Source organism: Grampus griseus, assembly GCF_964374135.1.
Source record: "Grampus griseus genome assembly, chromosome: X".
Lineage (NCBI taxonomy): Eukaryota > Metazoa > Chordata > Mammalia > Artiodactyla > Delphinidae > Grampus > Grampus griseus.
The window spans coordinates 61,173,533-61,194,142 of record NC_138999.1 but is presented as its reverse complement, the minus strand read 5'-3'; the positions used below and the strand labels follow the sequence as shown (position 1 = coordinate 61,194,142).

At 39.4% G+C, this 20,610-nt stretch overlaps 1 protein-coding gene and 1 pseudogene across 3 annotated transcripts in view; both read left to right on the top strand.

The window, feature by feature from the left end:
- HDAC8 (histone deacetylase 8) overlaps positions 1-20,610 on the top strand; it is a 243,274-nt gene that overhangs the window by 151,209 nt on the left and 71,455 nt on the right. The gene's annotated exons all lie outside the window — the stretch shown is intronic.
- On the top strand, positions 5,283-5,739 carry LOC309839382 (eukaryotic translation initiation factor 1-like; annotated as a pseudogene). The gene has a single exon. The product of its transcript is annotated as a eukaryotic translation initiation factor 1-like (transcript).

Below are 20,610 nucleotides of genomic sequence, written 5' to 3'. Positions count from 1 at the left end.
GGGGAACCTCTTTGTTTTACTCTTTAGGAAGGTAAGGCACAGGAAGACTAAGTTAATAGGGAATAATTTTTGTGCTGTAACTGAACCCTGATTTCCTAACTGCTGGTCTCGTGTTCTTCCTGTGCATTACTCTGCTTTTCATAATCTTCAGCAATTCTCACTACCTTTGTGTCTTCTCCCAAATGCAATCATTCACCAAATCCAGCCCCCTCCTTTTCTGTGCCCCCTGAATCTCCTGCCTGCACTTGCCATGCCCATTCTGCTCTGGGTTATTGTGACTGCCTTCTGGCTGGCCTTGCTGCCTCCTTCCAGCCTTGCAGTGCAGGTCATTTTTCATGGCTTCGCTTCAACCAGGTCTCTAATAACTCTCCAGCAACTCCCTACTCATTCAAATGAAAATCCAGACTTTGGGCAGTGGCTTCATAGCACTTCCCCAGCTAGGTCCACCCAACCCTTCCTGTTTGCTCTCGTCTCCCATTATAACCCAGCCCGCATCTTCAATTTTAGTCTTTTTGTGGCTACCCCTCCCAGCTCTGAGCTATTAGGCCAGCTGCTTTGTGTATGAAATTCCCCTCTTTTGCTCTTTCTTCTTGACTAGCAAGTCATAGATTTTTCCTGAATCATTTCAGTCATTCATTCTTTATTTCACCAAATAATAATTGAGTACCTCCTTTGGGCCCGACACTACTAGCTACTAGGCATGAAAAAATCAGTAGAGATGGTACCTGCCCTCAAGCAGCTTGGAGTCTGTTGGGGGAGGCAGATCTGTAATCAAATAATCACGATGTGTTGTATTAAGTGGCACAGGGGCTATAGATACAGAATGCTGGAGCTACACACAAGAAGTAGCAACAGACTCTACTGAGGGAAACAAGAAAGGCTTCACAGAGGAGGTGGCATTTGAATTGAGTAGAAAGGTATATAAGTATTTTTGAAGGTGAAGAGAAAGAGTAAGGGCATTTCTGGAAGAAAGAATCCGTTGTTATTTGATAATCATAATAGCTAGCAGGTACTGCTTTTTCAGGTATATATATATATACTTGTGATAGGGTGGCATATGCTGGGATTATAGTGACAGGTTCAGTACGGCTAGAGCATGGGAGACATAAAAAAGCATATTGGAAAATGAGAATAGAAGGAGAGATTGGGACAAGATTCTACAAGCAGTAGGAGCCAGGAGAGATTTTTTTTTTTTTTTTTTGGCTGTGTTGGGTCTTCATTGTTGTGTGCAGGCTTTCTCTAGTTGCAGCGAGTGGGGGCTACTCTTCGTTGTGATGCATGGGCTTCTCATTGCAGTGGCTCCTCTTGTTTCAGAGCACAGGCTCTAGGCATGCGGGCTTCAGTAGTTGTGGCTCACGGGCTGTAGAGCACAGGCTCAGTAGTTGTGGCGCATGGGCTTAGTTGCTCTGCAGCATGTGGGATCTTCCTGGACCAGGGCTCGAACCCATGTCCCCTGCATTGGCAGACAGATTCTTAACCACTACACCACCAGGGAAGTCCCCAGGAGAGATCTTTAAAAGAGGGAGTGGCAGGCTTCCCTGGTGGTGCAGTGGTTGAGAGTCCGCCTGCCAATGCAGGGGACACGGGTTCGTGCCCCGGTCCGGGAAGATCCCACGTGCTGTGGAGCAACTAGGCCCGTGAGCCATGGCCGCTGAGCCTGTGCGTCCGGAGCCTGTGCTCCGCAATGGGAGAGGCCACAACAGTGAGAGGCCCGTGTACCACAAAAAAAAAAAAAAAAAAGAGGGAGTGGCATGATCAGTTTTGGAACTGTGGCAGCTACAGTTGGTACACAGGTTATAGAACCATGGAGGTGATTACAGAGGTCACGTGAGAGATGAAAGCTTCAACCAAGGTGAAGGCAGAGGGAACAGAGAAGAGGACATATCTACACACTAAGACTGACAGGGTTGGGAGTCTGATTGGACATAGTGGAGTGGGAAAAAGCAGAATCAGGAGATGACTCCAAGATTTCTAACAGGATACCAATAAGTGGGATAGAGAACAGAAGAGGAGAAAGGGTTTAAGACAGAAGATCACGAGTTTATTTGGAGCAATCTGAGTTTGAGTCACCAATCAGCATACAAGTAGAAAAGTCCAGGAAGCAAATGGGTACAAAAGTGTGGTGCTCAGAAGAAAGCTTGCCACTCACAGCATCTAAAAATTCATCCATTCTCTAAGCGCTATATCTCTTCCTGTGTATTCTGAGTGTTATGCTAATTGTACACTTGTCTACCCTAAAAATCAGGGGTCCTCCTCAGTATGAAGCTTATGTCCTTGCAGTAGCCTACAAGACCCAGCATGGTCTGCCTTCTATCACCTCTCTGACCTCATTTCCTACTGCTCTGTCCTCCACCACACTGTCCTGCTTGCTGTTCTTAGAAGGTATCAGGCACAAGGCACACTCCCACTTCAATATTTTGCACTGGATGTTTCCTCTGCTTAGAATGCTTTACTGTGGATGATCACATGACTAACTCCTTCAAGTCTTTGCTCAGTTGCAACTTTTTCAATGAGACTTACCCTGACCACCATATTTAATACTATAGTTGCCCATCCCCACTCCCTGACCACTCACACTTTTTTTTCACCAATAGCACTAATCATCTGCTAACATACAGTGTAATTTACTTATGTATTATGTTTATTGTTTATCAACTCTGTCTCTCCTCTAAAATGTAAGCTTCTTGAGGGCAGAGATTTTTTTCTTTTATTCACTAATATATGTCAAGCACCTAAAACAGTGCTTGGAGCATGATAAACACTCAGTATATATTTATATTTGTTGAATAAATGAATGAGAGTATAGGTTCCTGCATCAGTCTCCGTTCTAAAATTTTTGTTTGCATGGGCCTTGTACCCTCAGGGCCAAATAGAAATATAGGAAGAGGAAATGAGTAGATATAAGAATAACTTAATGCCATTTGGCAGCCACACATTTCTGGTATATTAAAATAAAGCCTTTCTTAACTGGCTCCTTTCATAGTTTGTATGACTTATTGCTACTGTAGCAAATTACCACGAACTTAGTAGCTTAAAACAGCACAAATTTATTCTCATACAGTTCTGGAGGTTAAAAGTCTAAAATGGGGCTTCCCTGGTGGCGCAGTGGTTGAGAGTCCGCCAGCCGATGTGGGGGACACGGGTTCATGTCCCTGTCCGGGAAGATCCCACATGCCGTGGAGCGGCTAGGCCCGTGAGCCATGGCCGCTGGGCCTGCGCGTCCGGAGCCTGTGCTCCGCAACAGGAGAGACAACAGCAGTGAGAGGCCCACGTACCGCAAAAAAAAAAAAAAAAAAAGTCTAAAATGGGTCACAGGACTATATTCCTTCTGGAGGTTCTAGGGAAGAATCTGTTTCGTTGCCTTTTCCAGCTTCTAGAGGTCTCCTGCATGCCTTGGTTCATGGTTCCTTCCTCCATCTTCAAAGTACATCACTCCAACCTCTGCTTCTGTCACCACATCACCTCTCTGACTGTGTATTTCCTGCTTTCCTGTTTCCCTTATGAAGATCCTTGTAATTACATTGAGTTCACCCATATAATCCAGGATAATCTCCCCATCTCAAGATTGTTAATCATGTCTGTAAAGTCCCTTTGGCCATGTAAGTTAGCATATTCACAGATTCTGGGTATTACGACTTGCACATCTTCAGGGAGAAAGCATACAGACTAAGACACAGATTGACAAGGGTTTGTTCAAAGGTGTAACCTAGTTCTGAAGACACCACACACCCTGGAGACATGTGTAGATTCAAATGTTCTAGAGCAGCACTATCCAATAAAACTTTCACAATGATGGAAATGTTCTATATCTGCACTGACCAATACGGTAGCCACATGTGGTTATTGAGCACTTGAAATGTGGCTAGTGGGACGGACGAACTACATTTTTCATTTTATTTTATTTTATTTTCACTAATTTACATTTAACAGCCACATGTGGCTAAGTGGTTAGTATTGGATAACAGAGGCCTACAGCTGGGGGAAGGGACAGACAGTAAGGAAAATTTTTTTGTCTAAGTTTTAACTTTGAGTAGAATTTTTTTTTTAAATACCTCCCTGAGATTTTATGACACCTGGTTTGGAGATTGAATATATATTATGTGAATGGCACAAAAAAATCACAGGCCACGATTTTTAATTTAAAGTGGACCTAGGTTTGTGATGCCTCAAACACCAGGGAAAATCAAATTGAAAGCTTTCATGGGAGAACACTGTTACTCTCGGGCCACATGGAAATCCCACAGAGAGTTCTAACAAAGTCCTTCACAATCAAAAGTCACAATTTACACAAGAAAACCAACTTCCAGGAGGAAGCAGACAACAGGGGAAAAAAAAAGGTAAAACATAACTAGACCCACAAAGATTTTAGATATTTACATTATCGTATACAGGATATTAAATAGATATGTTAAATACATTTAAGGAAATAAAAAAGTACAGAGCAAGAGACTATCAAAAATGACCTGCTACCGCATAGCACAGGGAGATCAGCTCGGTGCTTTGTGACCACCTAGAGGGGTGGGATAGGGAGGGTGGGAGGGAGGGAGATGCAACAGGGAAGAGATATGGGGATATATGTATATGTATAACTGATTCACTTTGTTATAAAGCAGAAACTAACACACCATTGTAAAGCAATTATACTCCAATAAAGATGTTAAAAAAAAAATGACCTGCTAGGTTTGAAAAAGAACTAAATAGAATACCTAGAAATGAAAAATATAATAATTGTTATTAAAAACCTTGATGAAGTTTTATGCATCAGTTGATGAGAAATTAGGAAACTGGAAAATACATCTGAAAAAATCACACAAAATTCAAAAAAGAGGTACAAAGAGATGGAAAATATGAGTGCTTAAGAGATATGGAGGATAAAGCAAAAAGGCCCAATATTAATCTCTTTAGAATTCTACAAAGAAATAATAGAAAAGGGGGAGAACCATTCAGATAAACCATAGCTGGAAAGTTTCCAGAATTTTGAAAAAACAAAAATCTGCAGGTTCGGGAAAACTAAGAAATTCCAGGCAAGATAAATAAAAAGAAATTAATATCTACATGCATCACAATCAACTGCAGAACACCAGAGACAAAGATAAGATCTTAAAACAAGCTACAAGGAAAAGACTGATCACATACAAAAGAACAATTAGACCAATAGGTGACTTCTCAACAGCAACATTGGAAGCCATATTAGAATATAATGTTGAAAGTGCTTCGAGAAAATAATTTTCATCTTAAAATTATATATACTGTGGCCCACTCACTGAGCCGCCACTGAGGACTCAGCAGCTTCCCCCTCGAGCCCCCTTGCTTCCTGACGCTCTGTCCCCCCCACCCGCCTTTTCCAGCTGCCACCTTCTGCAGGCCATTTCCACCGAGGAAAAGGAATCATATCGTATGTCCGCTATCCAGAACCTCCACTCTTTCGACCCCTTTGCTGATGCAAGTAAGGGTGATGATCTGCTTCCTGCTGGCACTGAGGATTATATCCATATAAGAATTCAACAGAGAAACAGCAGGAAGACCCTTACTACTGTCCAAGGGATCACTGATGATTACGATAAAAAGAAACTAGTGAAGGCGTTTAAGAAGAAATTTGCCTGCAATGGTACTGTACTTGAGCATCCAGAATATGGAGAAGTAATTCAGCTACAGGGTGACCAGCGCTAGAACATATGCCAGTTCCTCGTAGAGACTGGACTGGCTAAGGACAATCAGCTGAAGCTTCATAGGTTTTAAATGCTTCTGGCTCACTGAAGCTTACGTGAGGATTTCCTTGCAATGAGCAAAATTTTCCTTCTGTCCCTTGTCACAAGTTTAAAAACCTCACAGCTTGTATAATGTAACCATTTGGGGTCTGCTTTTAACTTGGACTAGTGTAACTCCTTCATGCAATAAACTGAAAAGAGCCAAAAAAATTATATATACTGTGAAACTGTCTTCAGAGAATAAAGGCAACATAAAGGCATTTTAATATAAAAAAAATTTAAAGCATTTACCACCAACATTTGTCACTGAATAAGGAAAATTATCCAAAAAAGAAGTTCCGAGATATACAAAAGAACTTTAAGTAGAAAACAAAAGTTAAACATGTGGGTAATATTAGTAATTTATAATTTGTGGGATTAAAAGAAGACAAAAAACACAGAATTTAAAGGCTTCACAATAGCAACTCATGTTGTTGAGGATTAGAGTCAAAACATTTTAGGGGTCCCTTCAAGAAGAGGGTACATATGTTAATTAACTCTAGGTTTTATTGAATTAAGTAAGCATGTTAGAATTTCAAAGATAGCCACTAAAAGAAGAGAAAAAGAATGAATATCTTCCAAAGTAATAGAAGTGGAAAAGTGGAACAAGAAAAAATCAATTGATTCAAAAGAGGAAAAAACACAGCAAAAATGGAACTCATGGAATAAAATAAGACAATATAAATAAATCCAAATATACAGTCTTTTTCTTAAAATACAGTTTTGGAAATTTAAAAACACTTTTAAATAACTCTTTAGGTCAAAGAAGAAATCTTAATGGAAATTAGAAAATGTTTAGAAATGAGCTTGTATGTTGCAACTAAAGTGGTGGTTACAGGGCTGTTTATAGCCTTAGGAGAGTATATTAAAAAGGAAGAGGGAGTTCTGTGGTGGCCAGGCTTTCACTGCCATGGCCGATGTTCGATCCCTGGTCAGGGAACTGAGATCCCGCAAGCTGTTCAGTGCGACCAAAAAAAAAAAGGAAGAAAGGCTGAAAGTTAATGAGCTAAGCATTCAACTTAAGAAGTTAGATAATAAACAATAGAATAAATCCAAAGAAAGCAGAAGGAAGGAAATAATAGACACAAAAGCAAAAATTATTAAAATATAAAACAAAGTAGAGAAGATCACCAAAGCCAAGAATAGCAAGAGTCTATGGCATTTGAGCCATGACTCACTCCCTTATCACAACTCCCCCCACCCCACCTCTGCTTTGCAGAATCTCTACCCCAAACTCACTACTCTGGGCAGATGCAGCCAAGAGGATGGAGGTTCCTTCCCCCTGCAGTACCCAGTCTGGGGTTATGATCTCACCAAGGGAAGGGCAGGCTGCTGGAATTTTTCATCTCTCCCAGCTCCATGTTGCAGAAACTCAAGTCCAAGCAGGCATGGTCAAGAAAACCAGATCTCTTTTCCTCCACCCAGCTCCCACTCTAACCTGGGCAAAACTTTTTGGCCAACCCAATATAAACCCTGAACTGTGATAGTAGCCTCCAAACCACAAAGATATCCAACAATAAAGGTTAAAAATCTAACTGACTTGGGAGGCTTAAGCACAACCTTGACAATAAATGGCTTGTGCCAACCCAGGAGTAACCCCTAGGTAGTCAAGCAAAAAATTTAAAACAAGGGGAAAAAATCAGAGCAGGGACATCAAGCTTTATACTATAGAGAGGATAAACTTTACAATTTTCATTCAAGGTATCAAACAAATAACCAAGAAATTAAAAGCCACCAGCCTGGGGTGGGGTGGGGAATCAGTATCCCATAGTTCCTACCATATATTGTCTACAATGTTCAGATTTCAACAAAAAAATTATGAGAAAAGTAATTTTTTCCTGCCCCTCCTCCAAAAAACAGGAAAATATGACCCATACACAGAAGGAAAAAAAAAGAAAAGAAAAGCAATAAAAATACTCTCTTTAAAGAGGCTCAAGTGGAGGATGTAGCAGACAGATTTCAAAACGATTGTTATAAGTATGCTCAAAGAACTAAAGGTTGCTTAAAAGAAGTAAAGGAATGTGTGATGGCAATGTCTCAATAAATATAAATTATCAATAAAGAAATCGAAATTAGGGCTTCCCTGGTGGCACAGTGGTTAAGAATCTGCCTGCCAATGCAGGGGACACGGGTTCAAGCCCTGGTCCAGGAAGATCCCACGTGCCACGGAGCAACTAAGCCCATGCGCCACAACTACTGACCCTGCGCTGTAGAACCCATGAGCCACAACTACTGAAGCCTGTGCACCTAGAGCCTGTGCTCTGCAACAAGAAAAGCCACCACAATGAGAAACCCATGCACCACAACAAAGAGTGGCCCCTGCTCACTGCAGCTAGAGAAAGCCCACACACAGTAACAAAGACCCAATGCAGCCAAAAATAAAATAAATAAATTTATTTTTTTAAAAAAGGAAAGAAATGGAAATTATAAAAAAGAACCAAATGTATATTCTGGAGTTGAAAAGTATAGAAACAAATGAAAAATTTGCTAGAAGGGGCTCTACAGTAGATTTGAGTTGGCAGAAGAAAGAATCAGTCCACTTGAGGATATAACAATAGATATTATGCAATCTGAAGAACAGAGAGGAAAACTGAAGATGAACAGAGCCTCAGCGAAATGTGGGATATAAATAAGTGCATCAATATATGAATAATTGGAGTACTAAAAAGAGAGGAGAGCATTAAAAGGACAGAAAAAGATATTCAAAAAGATTGCTGAAAACTCTTCAAATTTCTTATTTTCTCCTTTTTTTTTTTTCCTTATTTTGGCCACACTGCCTGCACGGCTCACAGGATCTTAGTTCCCTGACCAAGGATCAAACCTGGGCCCCAGCAGTGAAACCACAGAGTCCTAAACACTGGACCACCAGGGAATTCCAAAATTTCTCAAATTTGATTAAAAAAACTTTACACACCCAAGAAACTCAATTAATTCTAAGTAAACCCAAAGAGATCATACCCAGTATCATCATAGTAAAATGTTGAAAAACAAAAAGAAAATCTTGAAAGCAGGAAGAGAAAAAAAACACATCACATACAGGGGAACCCCCATAAGATTAACAGCTGACTTCCCATCAGAAGCAATGGAGTCAAGAAGGACGATATAGTCAGACTACTGACAGTTAAAAAAAAAACACCAAGAATCATATATCTGGCAAAAATGAAGGTGAATTAAAGACATTCGCAGATGGAAAAAAAAAACCAGAGAATTCATTGCTAGGATACCTTTCTTTTTTTTTTGACTTAGTGTATTATTTATTTATTATTTTGGAGTATAATTGCTTTACAATGGTGTGTTAGTTTCTGCTTTATAACAAAGTGAATCAGTTATACATATACATATGTTCCCATATGTCTTCCCTCTTGCATCTCCCTCCCTCCCACCCTCCCTATCCCACCCCTCTAGGTGGTCATAAAGCACCGAGCTCATCTCCCTGTGCCATGCGGCTGCTTCCCACTAGCTATCTACCTTACGTTTGGTAGTGTATATATGTCCATGCCACTCTCACTTTGTCACAGCTTACCCTTCCCCCTCCCCATATCCTCAAGTCCATTCTCTAGTGAGGTGGATGGACCTAGAGCCTGTCATACAGAGTGAAGTAAGTCAGAAAGAGAAGAACAAATACTGTATGCTAACACATATATATGGAATCTAAGGGGAAAAAAAGGTCATGAAGAACCTAGGGGTAAGACGGGAATAGGGTACCTTTTTTTATGTATATTTTTATTATTTTGGCTGTGTTGGGTCTTTGTTTCTGTGCGAGGGCTTTCTCTAGTTGTGGCAAGCGGGAGCCACTCTTCATCGCTGTGCACGGGCCTCTCACTATCGCGGCTTCTCTTGTTGAGGAGCACAGGCTCCAGATGTGCGGGCTCAGTAGTTGTGGCTCACGGTCCCAGTTGCTCCATGGCATGTAGGATCTTCCCAGACCAGGGCTCGAACCCGTGTCCCCTGCATTGGCAGGCAGATTCTCAACCACTGCGCCACCAGGGAAGCCCAGATACCTTTCTTAAAAGAAATACTAAGTGAGGTTCTTCAGGCTGGAAGCACGTGATGTCAGACAATAATTTGAATGCACATGAAAAACAAGGAATGCTTATGAAGGTAATTATGTGGGTAATTAGAAAAGGCAGTGTAATTGCATATTTCTTCCCCTTTCCCCTCTTGACTGATTTAAAAATCAATTACATAAAGCAATATGAATATGATTGTATTATTGGGACTATAATATATAGAAACATAACATATTTGACAATAACAGCACAACAGAAGGGAATGGGAAGAAAGCTGTACTGAAATAAGGAAATGACAATAATGGTAATTCCAATCCACAGAAAGAAATGGAAAGAACCAGAAGAGTAAGAATGTTAGTGAACACTATAAATATATATTTATTCTCAGTCTTTATTTATTTATTTATTCGTTTATTTATTTATTGTATTTTGGCTGCACTGTGAAGCATGAGGGATGGTTCCCTGACCAGGAATCAAATCTGGACCTCTGCAGTATAAGGGCCAAATCCTAACCACTAGGCCATCAGGGAACTCCTCTCAGCCGTTTTAAAAGACATAAAATTATATAAAGTAATAATTACAGCCATATATTGTTGGATTTATTACATATATAAATATATATGTATGTATGACAATAATATCAAAAAGGGGGAGGCAATGAAGCTATATAAAATGTCTGTATTTCACTAGAACTAAGTCAGTATAAATCTGAAGTAGATTTTAATAAGATGTATATTATAAGCCCTAGAAAAACCACAATGAAAATAACTCAAAAATAAATAATTTTAAAATTCATTAAAGGAATTAAAATGTTACATGAGAAAATATCCACCTAATACTAAGTAAGATAACAAATATAGACATGTGACATATAGAAAACAAAAACCAAAATGGTGATGTAAATCCAAGCATATAAATAATAACAATAAATGTGACTGAATTAAACAATCCAATCAAAAGAAAGATATTATCAGACTGGATTTTAAAAAAAGACAAGGTCCAACAATATGCTGTCTACAGGAGGCACACTTTTCATCCAAAGGCACAAATAGGTTGAAAGTAAAAGGATCAAAAATGATATTCCATGCAAACAACAACCCTAAAAAGCTGGAGTGGCTAAACTAATATCAAAATATAGACTTTATAGGGAATTCCCTGGCTGTCCAGTGGTTAGGACTCCATGCTTCCACTGCAGGGGGCATGGGTTCAATCCCTGGTCAAGGAACTAAGATCCCACATGCCACACGATGTGGCCAAAAAAAAAAAAAAGGAAAAAAAATAGAGACTTTATAACAAAAAATATTTACTAGAGATGAATAGGGACATTTCATAATGATAGAAGGGTCAATCCATCAGGAAGATACAATTATAAACGTATATGTACCTAAAAACAGAGTCCCAAAATACATGAAACAATAATTGACAGACTGGACAGAGTGGAAGAGAGAAATAGACAAACAATAATAGTTTGAGAATTCAATGCCCACTTTCCATAATGGATAGAACAACTAGGCAGAAGATCAAGGGAATAGAAGACTTGACCTAAACTAGACCTGACATAGATCTATGAAACACTACACTGGAAAACAACAGGATAAACATTCTTCTCAAATGCACATGGAACAGTCTCCAGAATAGACCATAGGCTAGGCCGTAGAGCGTAGAAGGAGTGAAATCATACAAAGTATGTTTTCTGACCACAATGAGATGAAAGTAGAAATCAATAACAGGGAAATTTGAGAAATTCACAAATATGTGGAAATTAAAAAGCACATTCCTAAAATGACCAGTGGATCATAGAAAAAACCACAAGGGAGGGACTTCCCTGGTGGCGCAGTGGTTGAGAATCCATGTGCCAATTCAGGGGACACAGGTTCAATCCCTGGTCCAGGAAGATCCCACATGCTGCAGAGCAACTAAGCCCGTGCACCACAACTACTGAGCCTGTACTCTAGAGCCCATGAGCCACAACTACTGAGCCTGCGCACCACAACTACTGAAGCCCATGTGCCTAGAGCCTGTGCTCTGCAGCAAGAGAAGCCACCGCAATGAGAAGCCCGCGCACTACATCGAAGAGTAGCCCCCGCTCCCACAACTAGAGGAAGCCCATGCACAGCAATGAAGACCCAACGCAGCCAAAAGAAAAATTTTATATTTAAAAAAAAACCACAAAGGAAAACAGAAAATAATTTGTGATGAAGGAAAATGAAGAAACAACATACCAAAATGTATGAGATGTAGCTAAAGCAGTGCTCAGAGGGAAATTTGTGGCTATAAACACCTATGTTAAAAAGAAAGATCTCAACTCAATACCCAACCTTTCATCTTATGAAATCTGAGAAAGAAGAGCTAACTAAATCCAGAGCAAGGATAAGGAAGGAAATAACAAAGATTAGAGAGGGAATACATGAAAAAGAAAAAAATAGAAAATCAATGAAACCAAAACTTGTTTTTTGAAAATGTCAACAAAATTGACAAGCTTTTAGCTAAAATGAATAAGAAAAAAGAAGTAAGACTCAAATAACTTAAATCAGAAATGAAAGTGGAAGCATTACTACCAATTTTACAGAAATAAAAAGGATTATACTACAACTCAATAGCAAAAAAATAAAATCCAATTTAAAAATGGGCAGAGGATCTGAACAGACATTTTTTCAAAGAAGACATACAGATGGCCAACAGATACATGAAAAGTTGCCCAACATCACTAATCATCAGGGAAATGCAAATCAAAACCACAATGAGATAACACCTCACACCTGTTAGAATGGCTATTACCAAAACGACTAATGTTGGAGAGGATGTAGAGAAAGGGGAACACTTATACACTGTTGGTTGGATTGTAAATTGGTGCAGCCATTATGGAAAGCCATTATGGAGATTCCTCAAGAAATTAAAAATAGAGCTACCATATGATCCAACAATTCCACTTCTGGGTATTTACCAAAAAAAATGAAAACACTAATTCAGAAAGATATATACACCCCCATGTTCACTGCAGCATTATTTACAATAGCCAAGATATAGAAACAACCCAAATGTTCATCAGTGGATGAAGATGTGGTATATACAGTCATCCCTCAGTCTCCTTAGGGGATTGGTTCCAGGACACCCCACAGGTACAAAAATCCACGAATGCTCAAATCCCTTATATAAAAAGGCATAATATTTGCATATAACCTATGCACATCCTCCTGTATACTTTAAATCATTTTTAGATTACTTGTAATACCTAATACAGTGTCAATGCTATGTAAATAGTTGCTAGCATGCAGCAAATTCAAGTTTTGCTTTTTGGAACTTTATGGAATAAAAATATTTCTAATATTTTTGAGCCATGGTTGGTTGAATCTGTGGATGTGGAACCCAGTGATACAGAGGGCTGACTGTGTATACAATGGAGTACTATTCCACCATAAAGAGCAGGAAATCTTGCCATTTGTGACACCCTGGACGGGCCTGGAGGGCATTGTGCTAAGTGAAATAAGTCATAGAAAGACAAATATCACATGATCTCATATGTGGAATCTAAAAAACAAAAACAAACAAAAAATAACCAAGCTCATAGATACAGAGAACAAATTGCTGCTTGCCAGAGGAGGGGGCTGGGGGATTGGCATAGATGAAATGGGTGAGGAGAGTGAAAAAGTACAAATTTCCAGTTATAAAATAAGTCATGAGGCTGTAAAGTATAGCATGATGACTATAATTAATAACACTGTATTGCATATTTGAAAGTTGCTAAGAAAGTAGGTCTTAAAAGTCCTCACTGCAGGAAAAAAATGTTGTAACTATGTTAAAAAAAGGGTTATAAGAGGAATACTATGAATAATTTTATGGCAGCAAATTATATAATGTAGATGAAATAGGAAAATTCCTATAAAGGTACAAACTGCCAAAACTTAAGATTCAAGAAGAAATAGAAAATCTGCATAGACCTGTATCAATTAAACAGATTGGATTAGTAATCAAAAACTTCCCACCAAAGAGAGGTCCAGGACCAGATGGCTTCACTGGTAAATTCTACCAAATGTTTAAAGAAGAATCAAAAGCAATCCTTCCAAACTCTTCCAAAAAATAGAAAATAAGGGAACATTTCCTAACAATTTTATGAGGTCATAATTACTTCAGATTTCAAAACTTTTTACAAAGCGAAACTAATCAAAACAGTGTGGTATTGACATAAGGGTAGAGATATAGATCAATGGAATAGAATTGAGAGTCCAGAAATAAACCCTCATATTTATGGTCAATTGATTTTTGGCAAGGGTGCCAAGAAAATTCAGTGGGGGAAAGAATAGTCTTTTCAGAAATGGTTGTCTACATGCAAAAGAATGAAGTTGGGCCTCTACCTAACAACATGTATAAAAAACTTAAAACACATCAAAGATGTAAATGTAGTGCTGAAACTATAAAACTCATAGAAAACGTTGGTGTAAATCTTCATGACCTTGTATTAGGCAATGGTTCCTTAGGTACAACACCAAGAACGTAAGCAACAAAAGGAAAAAAATAGATAAATTGGACTTCATCAAAATTAAATACATACATTGGAATTCATTGAAATTCCTTTCTGTTACTAGCAATATCTTCAAGTAAGTGGAAAGACAGCTCATAGAAGTAGAGAAAATATTTGCAAATCATATATCTGATATGGGACTTGTATCTAGAATATATAAAGAACTCTTACAACTCAATAATAAAAAACAAATAACAATTTAAAAATAGGCAGAGGATCTGAATAAACATTTCTCCAAAGAAGATATACAAATAACCAACAAGGACGTGAAAAGATGTCCAACAATATTAGTCGTCATGGAAATGTAAATCAAAAACACAATGAGATAACAATTTCCCACTCACTAGGATGGCTAGAATCAAAATGACAGATAACAATAAGTGGTAACACGATGTGGAGAAATGGAACCCTCACACACTACCTACTAGTGGGAATGTAAAATGGTACAGCTGTTTTGGAAGACAGGCTGGTAGTTCTTCAAAAGCTAAAACATAGAGTTACATTATGACTCAGCAATTCCACTCCTGTACACTCAATGAAAACATATGTCCACACAAAAACTTGGACACAAATGTTCATAGCATTGTTCATATTGGCCCAAAAAGTAGAGACAACCCAGATGTCCATCAACTGATCAATATATAAGTAAAATGTTGTATAGTCATACAATGGAATATTATTTGTCAATAAAGAGGAATGAAGTACCTGAAGACCACAAATTCTATGATTCCATTCATATGAAATGTCCAGAATAGGCAAATGTATAGAGACAAAAAGTAGATTAGTGGTTGCCTAGGGCAACATGAAGTGAGGGGATGGAGAATGACTGCTAATGAGTACTGTTTTCTTTTAGGGGGAACAAAAATATTATAAAAGTAGATTGTAGTGATGGTCACACCACTCATGAATACACTAAAATATATTGAATTATATACTATGAATAGTTAAATTGTATGGTATGTAGATTACATCTCAATAAAGCTGTTTCTTAAAGAGATAATGGTGGTTTGAACTAGTGTGGTATCAGTGTAGATTGTGCGGAGTGATAAGAATCTGTATATATTTTGAAGGTAGAGGAGGATTTTCTGACATATTGTGAGTGCTGTGAGAGAAAGCAAGGGCTCAAAGATTTTGCTCTGAGCAACTGGAATGATGGAGTGAGCAACTGAGAGAGAGACTGTGGGAAGCTCAGTTTCGGGTAATAAGAGTTCAGTTTGGACATGTTGAGTTGGAGATGTCAAGCAGGAGGAAGGAATATATATATTCCTTCCTTACACACACACACACACACACACGCACACACACACACACACATGCACACACACACACACACGCATGATAGCTCCAGAGAGTGAGTTGAACTAGCATTGCAAAATAGGGTGTTAGCATATGGATAGAATTTAAAACCATGAGAATGGATGTGATCACCAAGGGAGTGTGGATAGCTAGTGAAGAGAAGAGGTCTAAGGACTGGCCCCTGGAACAGTCCAACATTAAAATGTTGGGGAAATGAGGAAGAACCAGCAAAGAAGACTGAGAGGAAATAACCAGTGAGGTAAGAGGAAAATCAAAAGTGTGTGCTGTCCTGGAAGCCAAGTGAAGAAGTGTTTTGAGGAGGAGGGAGTGACCAACTATGTCATATGCTGCTGAGAAATCAAATGAGATGAGGACTGAGATGTGACCATTGGACTTAGTAGCTGTGTAGTCATGGGTGACTTTGCCAGGAACAATTTTGATGTAACTAAGTGAAAAAGTCTGATTGGAATACATTTAAGAGAGAATATAAGGAGATAAGTCATTTCTATAAACCAACAACAAGAATCAAAACTGCAATTTATAAAAAGATACTGTAGCAATAAAAATATAAGGTATCTATGTAGAAAATCTAACAAAGGATGTGTCAGAGATCCTCTATGGAGAAAATTATAAAACTTTATTGAAATAGAGAGCCATGTTCTGTACAGGTAGGGCTAATCAATATTGTAAAGATATCCTTTTCCCTGAGTCAATCATAGTATAATTCCAATCAAAATCCCAATAGGGTTTTTCATGGAATGTGACAAGTTGGTTCTACAATTTATATGGGAGTGCAAAGAAAAGCCAAGGCATTCTTGCAGAACAAGGTAGAAAAACTTACTCTCTCAGATATTAAGATTTATCATACAGCTATAGTACTTAAGAGTGTAAGTAAAGAGGTTTGACAAATAGGCCAATGGAACAGAATAAAAAACTCAAAAATAGACTTATACCTGTTTGAAAATTTGATGTATGACAGGTAGCATTGCAGATCAGTGGGGGAAATGATTAATTCTATAATAACTAGTGTTGGGAAAATTGGTTAGCCATAAAGAAGTAATAAAATTAGATTCCCATCTCACATCAAACACAAAAATCAATTCTGGGTATACTAAATACTTTAAACTTTTAGAAGAAAATATAATTCAGAGGTTCTCAACTGGTAGTACCTCCACCCAGGGAACATTTGAAAATGTATGGGAGTGTTTGGGATTGTTATAATGACAGGAATAGTGCTAAAGGCATTTGGTACCCAGGGTCCAGGGATGCTAAAGTGTCCTGCAATGTAAGAGCCAGCCCCACATAAAGAATAAGTGCCCTGCCCCAAATGCCAGTAAACTCTTGGTCACAAAGAAACATGATAGGAGAAATTTTCTGTGATATTGGGATAGGGGAGAATTTCTTTAAAGAAATACAAAAAGCACCAACCATAAAGGGAGAAAGTAATAAATTCAGTGACATTAAAATGAAGTGCCTCTTTTCACCAAAAAACCCCAGAAAGTGAAAAGGCACAACGTGGAACACCATATTTAGTGCTCATATAACTGACAATGTCTTAGTATTTGAAATATACAAATTTCATATACCAATACATAAGAAAGAAAATCTGGAAGAAAAATGAGCAAAAGATATAAACAAGCCTTTCACAGAGGAGGATATCTGAATGCCAAGAGACATGAAAAGGTGCTCAACCTCATTAGTAATCAGGGAAATGCAAAATAAAACCACAAGGAATTAACACAACATTGTAAGTCAACTATACTTCAATAAAAAAAAAAAAAGGAATGACCAAAAAAGAACATCATGAAATTCCATTTTGATCCACCAGATTGCAAAAAATGATGTAAGTTAAATAATCCTAAGTGTTAATGAGGATGTGGAGCCGTTAGTGAGGATGTGGAACACTTACACTTCTGGTGGGAGTGTGTATTGAAAGACCTCTTCGGGAAACAATTTGGCATTATCTAACAAATTTTAACATGTGTGTACTTTACAACTGACTGATTCCACTCCTAGAAACAGACCTTAGAGAAACTTGGGCAAGTGTACTGTAAAGAAAGTTTATAGCAATGTTTAGAATAGGAAAAAAAAAAAACTAGAAACAACAGATGTTCATCAACAGTAGTGTGTCTCTCTTGTAGTAGACTTAACGGTGAAATACTAGGCAGCAATGAAAAGGAATAAAGCACCACTGCAGATAACCATGGGAGAGGTTCTCAGGCACGATTCTGAGCAAAAACAAATTGCAAAAAAATTTAGCATGATACCAATATTTACAGTTTGAAAGCAAGCAAAACTAAAGAGTTTGTTGCTTAGGGATACCCGTATATGTAGGAAGACGATGAAGAAATGCAAGGGAGTGACTTAAGTTCATGACCGTGGGTACCTCTGGGAGAAAGGCAGGGTGATGGGCTGCAGAGGAGCCTGCAGGGAGCCGCAGTGGCGCTGGTAATGTTCTGTTAAGGCAGATGGTGGGCTCACAGGTGTTGATTCTATTATTATGCTTCATGATTTATATATTAAGTATATTTCAGGTAGAAATTACATACAAATATGATTTACATATATTAAGCATTTTGTGTATATATCAATTGCATCATTTCTTTAAATGAAGGCTGGAGAAGGAGGGGATTCTCCCGCTCCTTCTGAAACTTTCAGGCTACAAGCTGCAGAAGAGAAAAAAACTCTTTTAAGCAGTTGCCTCTGTTCACAGCAGCAGTGTTGCCTTTGGGGGCACAGTGCTCCCCGGTCTCCTCGTCCTGCGGGCCTTGGAACCAAAGGTAGGCTGCAAATGGCAGGATGGCCCTTTCCCAGCTGGGTCAGGAGTACAGGAATAAGCACTCCCTCTCTCATAATTAAGGCTGTGCTCAGTCACCGGGCCTGCCAACATTGTCATGGGATAGCAATTGAAACAGCCAGGAGGAAAACACACAGACTTTGCCAAGGCAGATACATTTGAGGGTCTCTGAAGGTGGGGGTGGGAGAGCAGACAGGAAACATGGAGCCAGTAGAGAGAGGTCAGGCTGCTTTCAATGGCTCGTGTGACCCTGGGCAATTCACTTCCCTTCTCCAGGCTCCAATTCCTCCCCAGTCTTCTTCGGGGTTTAACTGGAACATACTTTATAAAGTTGCTTCCAGCCCGAACACCCAAGGATTCCAATTCTAAGGCCACTTGAGGGGAAAACGTTTGCACATTTACACTCCTAGTCTCCAGATTGGTGAATAATTAAGCTTCTCTCTATTGATCAGAGCTGCTGACAGTAGTGCTGAGTTGGCTGTCTGATAGTGTGGAAAAACAAACCCACGTGCAGCTACAAATGGCCATTCTGGAGTAAGAAACTCCCATTTACACAATTAGCCTTGAGAATATAAATAGAAGTAGAAGCAAAACTGTCCCCAAGCCTGTGCAAGCCTGTCCTCCCTCCTCCAGACTGCCTTTGACAACAGAGGTTTCTGTCTCTTCGTTCACAGCCTTCCTTTGGCGTTCTTCCCCACATGCATGTTTTGAGGGGGGAAAAAACTCCCGTCTTTGTCTTTGTCAAGTTTTCCCCACTTAACCTCCCTTACCTCTACGTTTTTCCTCGTTTTAAACCAACCACTATCTCTACCAGAAGAGACTTGTATGAGTAAAATGAGCTTTGTCATTTGGAGGTTGGACTAAGGGTTAAATTAAAGAGACAGCTGTCTATACAACTGGCTAGAATGAGGGGAGGGCTCGGCCGCATTTGTGCCAGCTGCTTCTTACTTTTATTCCTTCCTGCTGTTTGTCTCCCTTCCACCCCTCTGGCCAGGGCTGCTGAGCAGCAAGCCTCCCCGAGCTACTGGGAAGTTTCAAGTCGTGAGCTGGGGCTAAGGGGACCTAACGTCCTCCTGTCATAACTTCCCCTAGACAAAAGATGTTTAGGTCTCAAACTTGGAACTGAAAAGGAAATTGAAAATGTACAAGCCACTTTTCCATCCCTTGTAGATAATCACCTTCCCCTCCTTCAAAATCTTCTAGGCTTGTTTAAAGCCATCTTTTGCTCTTAGCGCTTTTTTCTTTCCCTTGAACTGTAGTTTTTTTGTTTTGTTTTTCTTAGCAGCACTTTTGAGGAACTGCTTTTCTAAAGGAAAGAGAGACTATGTGTTACTCTGGGTGAGTCACTGTTCTTTAGTCAATGCTGGTGAGAATCTCAAAGATTAACGAAGATTGCCAAGGGTGGCTGCAGTCCAGCACCCAAACGCTCACATAATTTGCCCCTCTTTCCATTTTAGGGTGAAAATAATCATGGACAAGAGGGGGAGGGGATTTATGTGAATAAATAAGATACTGTTTTACAGCCAAGGCAACATTTCAGATTCTCAGCTGGCAGAAGAATTCTTGAGGCTGATCTGTAGTAAAAGCATGAGCAAACTGCTAAATGGAATGCAAAGAGAACCCTGGGCTTAATCTCCGTTCCAGTCAGTCTACAGAGGAGTCTCAGAGCAGTACTATTCCTGGAAGGCAAAGTGCTTACCCACACACTGCCCCACCCCCAGCGTGAGAAATCTAGGGCCTCCAGGACTGTGCCAGCACCCTGGCTCTTATTTCTGCAGTCCAGTTGCTTTGGTGAAATAGGAGTGTTCACTGCCTCTCCATGAAAGGACCACTCTGAAAGCGATTTATAAACTGTAAAGTACCAGGGGACGTCAGGTGGCCCTGTCACTCACCCATTCTCTTGTATACTGCACTCCTTCAGTTGTCTTTTCTCATTATTGGACAAAAACCCCAGAATTTTGTGGTGAGAGGTCAGGCCCTGCATATAATCAATCATGCACAAGTCCCAAGGCATAGAAGCATAAATAGGCCTTAATTCTGGATTTCCTAGTCTACACATGGAGAGCATTTGCCAGCCAGCAACCTCACAAAGACGTCATAGAATGGTCAAGGAATGACCCTAAGAAAGCTTTTGGTGGGGAGATAGCTTTAAAGCTTCTTGAAGGAAAAACTCTCAATTTCAAGATGCTATTATTACTCCTGCATTGAAGTAAAAGCCCTGGTGTTCATATAGCCTTTGAT